The 11559-nt window shown below is 39.8% G+C and overlaps 1 long non-coding RNA gene across 1 annotated transcript; it reads left to right on the top strand.

Moving 5' to 3' along the window:
• Positions 1-241: 241 nt before the first annotated feature.
• LOC122548627 lies at positions 242-8591 on the top strand. The gene is made up of 3 exons (XR_006311279.1): positions 242-463; positions 588-652; positions 7817-8591. It is a non-coding gene; the product is annotated as an uncharacterized LOC122548627 (long non-coding RNA).
• The last annotated feature ends 2968 nt before the right edge of the window (positions 8592-11559 follow it).

Below are 11559 nucleotides of genomic sequence, written 5' to 3'. Positions count from 1 at the left end.
ACTCGACAGAATTTTAATGCTTATAAGCAAAGATCAGACTGCACCTGCAGGATTGCAGAAACATCTAAGTTCCACCGAGTGAGTATCAGTCTGCACACGACTGTCAATCGCCAATGGAGTCCTCTGTATCTCACAATAATTTTATGTTATCTCTAAACGCTAGTCATCATGCTTTCTTTCACTTTTGTCTTGCAGCTTCTTCAAAACTACCATCAACATTGGAAGCCTTTTGGAGCAAGCAGCAAATTGAAGTCTCTAGCTACCTGTTCTGCTTTCCATGTTGAGTTTTCTTGATGTCTATCTTGTGCGCAGTGGTTAGTAGAATAGGATGCTATTAATTAGGCAAGATGTGCAATTAATAAGCAGTAATCTCTGTTAATAGGCATCTCCCTGCTCCCTAGCAAGAATCTTGCCTCGACACCCAGAATCTTATTAAAAGATGCAACAAATTGCTCCTTATCAGGTAGGCTTAGCTGGTCTTCTGGTGCAATTCTGCCATTTTTCTCACCCTAGCCCACATCATTCAAGTTCCTATAAGATTCCACTGGATTTCTTTTATCAAAACAGATTTTTCTTTTCCCTTGCAGTATATCTTTCTACTATAAAAAAGGATCAAACCAACCATTCACTACTGAAAAAGATTAGGAAACAGGTAATTAAAGCAGTGGTGTTCCTTTTCTTGATGTTTACTGTGTACAATGCTCTGTCTAAATAATCATTAACTGTGAATAGATATGAGTAGGTACCAACTTCTGATGGTCATGAGATAAAGTCTTGCAGTATCAAGATCATTAGAGCTCAGAAATTTGACTGAAGACTCATGGCTTGACCCAGTAGAAGTTCTGTCATTCGGATGGATATGGAAATTGTCCCAAAAGTGTAAACTAATGATAACTTCAGAATCTTCTTATTACTACCTTATTTCCATGCATTTGCATCTCAATAATGGTCCAACTCACCTTACTTACCAGATGGCTCAAATTTCATCATTTAACTTGAAGGAGGTAACTAACCATCATCCAAGTGCTTCTTCACAACAATGTCCCTGCACACTCCATGGCTACCATCCTTCTCCATCCGTCATTCACACAAGTCATCAGACTCAACAACATCATGCCTGTTCTAGTACCAACTCTCTCATCACTTCATCCATTCAACACTTTACGTTGGACCTCGGGGAAACCTAAGACTTGCAAACTTCTATTAGATCACATTGCGTGTAAGGTCATGCACACATCTGCATTAGATGCATCTTATGAGTCATACCTTGCTTTTTTCCACTCGCTCACTCACTCACTCACTTTCATTAATACAGGGGCTGCCAACCTCTTTCTGCATTGTTTTTTTTAACGCACACTCACTGACTTCAGCATTGACTTTTGTGCTTCCAGCCTTTACGTGGGTCTCATTGTTTTGATAGCATCGAAAATCTTCACTGTTGAGTTACAGACCGGACAGTCAATAGGTTAGACATGTTATTGTCCAGCATCATACTATAGCCTTATGTTTGCCTGGCATACTGCATCACAATCACCTCTCCAGTGTGTGGCAGCAACTTGTATGGCAAGTACACTACATTTGCTTCAAGCAAATTACCAAATGAAAGGCTAGGGGTTGCATGGGTGTAGTCCAGTGCAGTGAAGGGGGACTGTGGTCAGTCAGGGGTAACAGCATTATCAGAGGATAACATCACAGTCAGCTAAGAGGCTCATTTGATTCTGGTCCAAGGAAATGGCCATGGCTCTGACAGGATGCTTGGTGTTAGCAGAGACGGAGGATCTGTGTCTTTGACCAGGGCTTTAGCCACAGTCAATCCTTCGGGCCAAGTATTAACACTCTAGGATAAAACGATAGGTTAGTCAGTATGCTCTGGAGCCATCAGGCCTCAAGATTTAGTCAATAATGGTCAGGGAACTTATCAGGAAGGAATCCATGGAATCCTGGGAAAGTAGGCAAATTAAGTCTGCAGATGGTCTTCATTGCAGTGGATCCCTAACGGAATGGTGACAGTGGTGATGGGAAATGGAGACACTTGACTGCATTTCATAGTGAATAGGACAGGTGTGGAATCTGAGGGACAGGCCATGTTCATGTTACTGGTCATGTTCACTCTGGTCTCTATATCGGGAGGATGTAGAAACATCTTGATTGAGTAAAAATCTTGCTTGAGTTTTTGGAGAAGTAACAAAGAGGATTGATGAGGGCAGAGTGGTAGATGTGATCTATATGGACTTCATTAAGGTGTTTGACAAGGTTCTCCATGGGAGACTGGTGAGCAACGTTAGATCTCACAGAGTACAGGGAGAGCATGCCATTTGGATGCAGAATTGGCTCAAAGGTAGAAGACAAAGAGTGGTGGTGGAGGGTTGTTTTTTAGACTGGAGGCCTGTGACCAGTGGAGTGCCACAAGGATCGGTGCTGGGTCCACACTTTTCTTAATTTATATAAATGATTTGAATGTGCACATAAGAGGTATAATTAGTACATTTGCTGATGACACCCAAAATTGGAGGTGTAATGGACAGCAAAGAAGTTTACCTCAGATTACTACGGGATCTTGATCAGATGGGTCAAAGGGCTGAGAAGTGGCAGATGGAGTTTATGTTTTCCCTGGAGCGTTGGAGGCTGAGGGGTGACCTAATAGAGGTTTACAAAATTATGAGGGGCATGGATAGGATAAGTAGACAAAGTCTTTTCCCTGACAAGGTTCTCCATGGGAGACTGGTGAGCAACGTTAGATCTCACAGAGTACAGGGAGAGCATGCCATTTGGATGCAGAATTGGCTCAAAGGTAGAAGACAAAGAGTGGTGGTGGAGGGTTGTTTTTTAGACTGGAGGCCTGTGACCAGTGTAGTGCCACAAGGATCGGTGCTGGGTCCACACTTTTCTTAATTTATATAAATGATTTGAATGTGCGCATAAGAGGTATAATTAGTACACTTGCTGATGACACCCAAAATTGGAGGTGTAATGGACAGCAAAGAAGTTTACCTCAGATTACTACGGGATCTTGATCAGATGGGTCAAAGGGCTGAGAAGTGGCAGATGGAGTTTAATTTATGTTTTCCCTGGAGCGTCAGAGGCTGAGGGGTGACCTAATAGAGGTTTACAAAATTATGAGGGGCGAGGTTTACAAAATTATGAGGGGCATGGATAGGATAAGTAGACAAAGTCTTTTCCCTGCATTGGGGGAGTTTGGAACTAGAAGGCATAGGTTTAGGGTGAGAGGGCAAAGATATAAAAGATACCAAAGAGGCAACTTTTACATGCAGAGGGTGGTACGTGTATGGAATGAGCTGTCAGAGGAAGTGGTGGAGGCTGGTACAATTGCAACATTTAAAATGCATTTGGATGGGTATATGAATAGGAAGAGTTTGGAGGGATATGGGCCGAGTGCTGGCAGGTGGGACTAGATTGGGTTGGGATATCTGGTCGGCATGGATGAGTTGGACCGAAGGGTCTGTTTCCATGCTGTACATCTCTATGATTCTATGACTCTAGATAAATGTGAAGTGCTGCATTTTGGGAAAGCAAATCTTAGCAGGACTTATACACCTAATGGTAAGGTCCTAGGGAGTGTTGCTGAACAAAGAGACCTGGCAGTGCAGGCTCATAGCTCCTTGAAAGTGGATTTGCAGGTAGATAGGATAGTGAAGAAGGTGTTTGGTATGCTTTCCTTTATTGGTCAGAGTATTGAGTACAGGATTTGGGAGGTCATGTTGCAGCTGTACAGGACATTGGTTAGGCCACTGTTGGAATATTGCAAGCAATTCTGGTCTCCTTCCTATCAGAAAGATGTTGTGAAACTTGAAAAGGTTCAGATAAGACTTACAAGGATGTTGCCAGGGTTGGAGAGTTTGAGCAATAGGGATAGGTTGAATAGGCTAGGGCTGTTTTCTCTGGCGCATCAGAGGCTGAGGAGTAACCTCTTAGAGGTTTATAAAATCATGAGGGGCATGGATAGGATAAAAAGACAAAGTCTTTTCCCTGGGGTGGGGGAGTCCAGAACTAGAGGGCGTAGGTTTAGGTTGGAAGGGAATGATATAAAAGAAACATAAGGGACACCTTTTTCACTCAGAGAGTGGGATGTGTATGGAATGAGCTGCCAGAGGAATTGGTGGAGGCTGGTACAATTGCAACATTTAAAAGGCATCTGGGTATATGAATAGGAAGGGTTTGGAGGGATATGAGCCGGGTGCTGGCAAGTGGGACTAGATTGGGTTGGGATATCTGATCGGCATGGACGGGTTGGACTGAAGGCTTTGTTTCTGTGCTGTACATCTCTATGATTCTATGACTCTATCTGGACATAACAAGTCATGAAACTCTGGGCTTTGGGGGTAAAGTGGACATATTAATAACTATAATAAAGGGCTCATTGGAAATGAGGAAGGCAGATTGTTCATCACGGCCACAGGGCCAGTGACATAAATGGCAACATGAAGAATGGGGAATGTTCTACAGTCAGATGCAGAGTATACAACTCAATCACAAGTACACAAAACTGGAATCTTGCCATGTTGGATTGTTGGTGTAGGGCTGGTCCTTTAAACTTAGCATAAAGCACATCTTGCTATATAAAAAGGAATCTGAGCTGTGTTCCTGTCTTTAGTTTTCTGTGATGGAGTTCCTTGGGTGACTAGATGTATAGTGCTGTGCTTTTCCCAGTCAACAATAATTGGAAGATCCTGGGGGAGATGTGAGATAACATAATCTCATGAGAGTCTTCAAATGCAGTTGCAATCCACTTGAGATTGCTGCTGATCAGAAGATTCAGGTCAGCCTTGTTGTTGGGAAAGAAGGCCTACAATATACAATTTTAATGTTTTGATAGTCAAGCAAACATGCTTTAATTTAGTAGCAACTCAAGATATGAAGCAAAAATAATGGTACCTGAATTTATAACATCAAACACAACTTACTTAGCTGCATACTTTCCTTGGCATTATTTAAGATATTAAGCAATTCACTCTTTCGCCGTTATCCTCTGAAAACATGTTGGCTGTTTAAGTAACTTTTCTTTTAGTTCATGTGACAAGTCTTTTTATGTTTGGGTGTTTATGAAAGTCCACTGTGAGGATGTGTTTTGTTTTGCTGCTCAACCAAGACCTTGGGTTCATGTCACAATACAGGTGACCCAAATACAGTATACACTCTCACACACACACTCACACTCAAGGAGATGTACACACATGCACACACACTCCTGTATACTCACACAGGCATGCAGAACCTCTCTCATACACACTCTTTTTCAGGCACACATACACAAACCACAGTCCCATCCATGCGCACACCCTCTCACAGGCATGTCCTCCATCACGCTCACACACACACTCTATCAAGAATGCACACACTCTCACACACACACACTCACTCTCTCTCCCTCTCTCTCTCTTCCTCACATTCAAATACCACACACATATAAATCTAAAGGGTGAATTTCCATTTGCAGAGTTGTATTTGCAGATACATTCTATTTTGTTCAAAAAGCACACGATCTGTAGGAAGTCAATCCATATGACATTTTATAAATTTCTACTTTGGAAATAGAATCAGTCTGATTCAAGATTGGAATACATACAGAGTCCAACCTCACAACTTTATTGCATTGTCTGAGCTGAGATGCCACCTTTTTTTTATAAAACCTTAAGTTATCTCAAGAATGTGACGTGAAAGAAGTTCTGGGATTTACAATATTAATGAATTCAAACCTGCAACTCAGTTTAAAAGATGAGAGACTTAACAGCAATCTAAGTTTGTTCAATATATCGTAATGGTTGTATGACACTATGATCTTTTGCTCTAAATTCTGTCCTATGATCCTGCTCCACTAGTTACCTAATGGAGGAGCAGTGCTCTGAATGCTTATACTTACAAATAAACCTGTTGGACTATAACCTGACGTTGTGTGATTTTTGTCCACCCCAGTCCAACGCTGGCATGCATACATCATTTTTGTATACCGTCACAAACATCATCAAAATATTAAATTACTTGGAATTGCACTGAGATATCATAGCCATGATTTGTAGTCTGACAAAAGCCCAGGTGTACTCTAACATTTGTTTAGCAAGCATTGTTCAATTCTGCATTCAAGCATAACACAATACAAATTTACAGAATAAAGGCTATAGAAAGCAGATTTACTAATTTTGCATCAGATTTAAGGGATTACAATGATGCCAGAGAGGCTGGAGAATTTTATGCTATTTCTGCAGGATGGAGATGTTGGAAGGAGGATTTAATGGATGTGTTTAAAGTCATGAGAGGTTTTGATATGATAAATAATGTACTTGCTAACCTAAATCCGATTTTAAAATACATCATTCAAGGTACTTTTGAGCTGGCCAATTGGTTTGACGAGGTGTAATATTGCAAAAATTTCCTAATAGTATCCTTGGATGCATCTCATCTAGTTCCACTGCCTTGTCAACTTTAAGTACAGGCAGTATATGAATTATCTCCTTCTTTTCAATTTGAAGTCCTTCCAGCAACTAAATTTCTTCATTTGTTGCGCTGGCCTGGGTGGCATCTCCCCCCTGTAGTGACAAATACAAAATATTCATTTAATGCTTCAGCCACAACATCTGCCTCCAGTATAAATTCATTTTTTGATTCAGAATCAGTCCCATGCCTCTTACTGCCCTTTTCTATTTATGTTTCTTACAAAGGAATTTGCTTAGCTCAAGAAGACAAAGTCTGAAGAAGTTAAAAGGCAAAGAGGTGACCAATACTAATCATTAACATAATTATTAATTACAATGATTATCAACCAAAACCTTCCCTGTTCTCATGTCTTTAATCACAATAGGAACATTTTTCATGATTTTTTTGTTTGATACAGGTGTGCATTCCCGGCATATACAACAATAAGCATCACAAAAAACTCCATTGTCACAATAGGGATGAAACCATATCTCTGATGCATCACTGTGTGAAGTGCTAGCCTGCCCCAACATCTGATCTTCCTAGTTTTATTACATAAAGTGCCAAGACATAGCCTGTAGGTCTGGGACGTAAATGATTGAAAAGAACGGATGTGTGAAATCTTCACGGCTAGTTTCAGCATAAGCGTCCTACTTTTCTTTAATGCTACAGCTAACAGACAGAAATGAGTGGCAGCAGGATTGCAATTTACAAAGTTCTGAGACATGTCTGTGCAAATAGAAGTGAGAAATAAAGCAGCAGCTCTTCATGTTGTAAAGAACAATGACACACAAACATTGATCTAATAACTAATTTCCCATTTGAATTCCAAACTAAATTTATTTGTTGAGTTTACATTTTGTGAAATTGGTCTGAAACAATTTCCAAATATGGATCAGGATAATATTCCTACCAACAGAAGGGCACAAAGATTAACAAATTAAATAAGATGCAACTGACCAAAAGGTGAAAATCAACATATTCTACCCATATTTTGAGCATGTTGTGAGTAACAATTATTTTATAGGTTGCCAAAATATGCAAGAATCTTGTTCATCAGCTGTTTAAGTATTGCTTAACAATCCTAGAGGTTTTCAAATAATTAGATAATTTCATTAAAATGTTCAAATTAGGGTATTTTTCTGTGTCCAAACCAGAATCACAATGCTTTAAATCTGCTCAACAAAGAGATAACAGCATAAAGAACATTGCTGAAGCTGTGTTAAAAATATTAACACGCATATTCACCTGATGTCACTTGTTGTGAGTTTTGGAAACAAATAGATTTGTTGGCAGTTTTGATTGCAGTGGCTGTTTTTAGTCTTTCTTCAAAGTAATATTTTGGAGATGCAAGTCTCTGAATGTTCTCTGCTTTCATTACTTCCAGCATCAATGTTCTGCTGAGCCGATTGTAGAAAGTCTACTGGAAGAAGAGGAACGGCACTAAGGAAAGGTGCATAGATCTGGAGACCATGCAGACAGCAAAAGATGGTATGAGCAGCATCATCTAGTTGTGTACACGGTTAAACCATGGATGTGAGAAAATACTTTGCTGACAGAGGAACCTAATTCATCTCCTTCCTTACTGGAAAGAACTGTGGACTCTGCTAAAAGAGCAAGTTCCTGAAGACGTTATAGGTTGAATGTGTATTGCTTTACATGCCCCATGTGAAACGTGTTGTGCCCGTAATGATACTGTTACCTGGTCAGGCACATGTCTTATGTAGCATCTTTATTGCAATACCTGCTTGGAAAAGTGCACTGATGTTTGAGACCCATTAATTCTGTGGTCATCCAAACAGCTTTAATCAAATGACAATATTCAGTATTGAGTATACCTGCCTGAGTGGATTAAGATTAACAGGAAGCAGTAACCAGATTTTGTTCTGTAACAGTGTCTACAAATGCTACCTGATCGACTGAATATTTCCAGCTAATCCTGCTTTTGTTCCAAAGGGGAGGTGGTTTAAAGAGAAAATCTTGAGGAAATTAATGAGGTTTGATGTCAATCGTGGTGTTATTCTATCATAATGAGGGCAACTTGTAATATTGCAGCAAACACAAGATCAGGCCAGCATGACTCTTTAGGAGAGCTAAGTGACAATGTCAATATAACAATATGCCACGTTATATTCTTGAATAACTGAGTGTACTTTGGAAGTTACTGATGAGTAAGAAAGTTAGTCCACCTGTGCTGCGATAGAACCCAAACTATGTCAATGTTGATGATAGAGTTGTAATCTGAATTCTTGCTTTGTGAGTAAATCTTCTGATACCAGTTCTCAGTGTGAACCATCTCTCAGTGCTCATAATGAAGAGCCAACATAATGCCAGAACTGCTGGCTAGCATTACAAATCTGATTTAAAAACGTATTTACATCGGCCTGATGGTGGCTTACATAACAAATCTTGTTTAGTAAGATTTTGATGAAGGCTATTATCATTGTGGACTGATGTCTTGACAGTTACATCATCATTATGGTGACTATATTGCTGAACATAGGACATAGCTCTGGTACAAGCTACTGTCAGAATACAAGTACTTACTTTTTGTTCAGGTTAGCTACCTTCTTGGGAGGAGGAAACTCTGTGAATATACTCTATTCAAGAGGTTAGGAGGCCAGACCATTTGACTAAAATGTTTCCAGACTGGATATTTTCAATTTAGCATGACAAATCACTGTCTCACAGGCAGATTAGTGAGCCATACCCAATAGTAGAAAACTAGGAGCATTTTAATCGCTGTGGAACCTAACTCTTTAGCAGTACCAATCCGTAGTCGATGTGCAGACAAAAGCCTTCTCCATCGTTTCAAGTGTTTACCTCTGACCAACTCTTGGTTGATTTCACTACTTGAATTTCCTGAAAAAATGTGAAATATAAGGAAAATGAGCATTCTCTACTTGTGATGTGAATATCAGCTACAGCCACTGATCCAAACAAGCACAGCAGACTCAGACTATATTATATTCAGTTGCAACAGTTTCTTTCCCATCACATTGAAGAGTAATGCACCAAAAGATGTAAATAAAGCTCTAGGTGCATTTTGGTTAGTACCTGCTCAGCTACAATTTTATAGTAATCCCTGCAAATACAATATTATTTCAAACAATGTATAATATAGAAGCCACAATGGAGAATATAATAATTAATATGGATTGACAAGCTGATGACCTCCTAGTAGAGTTCCAATGATTCAAATGATGGAATTCCACTTCATTAATCAACAAATAAAAATTCTCAGCAATGAAGGTTTCAGAAGAATAAATTCCTCTTATTTCTACAACAATGGCAAGAAAGTCCCTGAAAAAAGATCTTTAAGTTCCTAGACGATCAGCTCAAAATCAGAGTAAACTTTAGGAATCATAGGCTCATGTTTATATCCAATAGGCAACAACTGAATGGAGCAATTGATCAGTTTTTGAGGGCAAATGTTGGTGCAAAATGCAGAATATAGCTTTCAGTGGGAAAAAAAAACTGGCTGAAAGACATGATATTGGTAATAGTTTCAAAACCAATCAAGTTATTCCTAAATAACATTCTTAGACAAAACTAGATAACAGTCAATGACACATACAAGCTCTGTGCCACAAAGCAGTATGGGCAAAACTCTGCAGAAAGTCTAATCATCAAGAAATGTCCAAGGGACAGTAGAAAGCTCATCAACAATATCTGAAAAGGTATCAACCAAAGTGCAACACAACGGATGTTTCCATGAGTAAAGCCATGAAGTGCAAACATGTGAACACGAATCAGGAAATACCTGCAACTTCCAGATTCTAACCAACTTGCAACAGCACATAGTGGTAAATGCGGTTACAGTTACAAGATTTAAAATACATTTGGACAGGTACATGAACAGGAAAACTTTAGAGCGATATGAGTCAAATGCAGGTAAATGGGACTGGTTTTCTTTGTGAAACCTGGTTGGCATGGAGGAGTTGGACTGAAGGGTTTGTTTCTGTGCTGTATGACTCTATAACTCTGTAACTGAAGTTTTCATTACAATGAACATTATGTGTATCCTAGAAAAAGTAAACAGCACAAACGTTTAGCCAAAAGTGACACATAAAGACATTTAGCAATGTGCTGAAAAGCACAAATGACAGATTAACTCTCTTTAATGGATTTGATATTCCATGTATTAGCACTGTTCATGTAAAATGTCAATATTGTATTTCTGCATGGCCGATAGAAACCATTTATATTGCTGAAATATTAGCCATTAATGGTTTGCCAGTATACATGGCTCTTTGCATCATAACAATCCATGAGGTGGCAATAGCATTTGCTATAAAACCAAGAATGAAAAATGGAAGATTCAAATCCATTCATGATCTCACAGATCAATTTGACAATTTCTAGAGTACTGGACTTCCATATTTCAAAGATGATGCTATTGTTTATTTATCTTGCAAATATAGCAACCATTTACTGAATAAACTCAAAGTGAAGCTAGATGTGGTTGAATGCAACAATATTATCCACAAGCTTGAGCACCACAGTGATTGATCAGGGAGCTATAGAGTTTTATCTAAATGGAAAGAGGCCCTTTGGCCTATTGTGTTAATGCCAATCATCAAGCACCTGTCTACATCAAGCAAGACACCTGTCCTGCTGTCTACATTGTCCTACATTTTCCCATAGTCTTATATGCTGAGGTCATAGAGTCATAGAGATGTACAGAATGGAAACCGACCCTTCGGTCCAACCTGTCCACGCTGACCAGATATCCCAACCCAATCTGGTCCCACCTGCCTACACTTGGCCCATATCCCTCCAAACCCTTCCTATTCATTTCCCCATCCAAATGCCTCTTAAATGTTGCAATTGTACCAGCGTCCACCATTTCTTCTGGCAGCTCATTCCATACACGTACCACCCTCTGCATGAAAAAGTTGCCCCTTTGGTCTCTTTTATATCTTTCCCCTCTCACGCTAAAACTATGCCCTCTAGTTCTGGACTCTATGACCTCAGGGAAAAGACTTTGTCTATTTATTTAGTGCGGCACGGTGGCACAGTGGTTAGCACTGCTGCCTCACAGCGCCAGAGACCCGGGTTCAATTCCCGCCTCAGGTGACTGACTGTGTGGAGTTTGCACGTTCTCCCCGTGTCTGCGTGGGTTTCCTC

This window comes from Chiloscyllium plagiosum, chromosome 3, assembly GCF_004010195.1.
Source record: "Chiloscyllium plagiosum isolate BGI_BamShark_2017 chromosome 3, ASM401019v2, whole genome shotgun sequence".
NCBI classification, from domain to species: domain Eukaryota; kingdom Metazoa; phylum Chordata; class Chondrichthyes; order Orectolobiformes; family Hemiscylliidae; genus Chiloscyllium; species Chiloscyllium plagiosum.
Note: the sequence above shows the minus strand (reverse complement) of the source record. Positions and strands in the feature narration are given on the sequence as shown.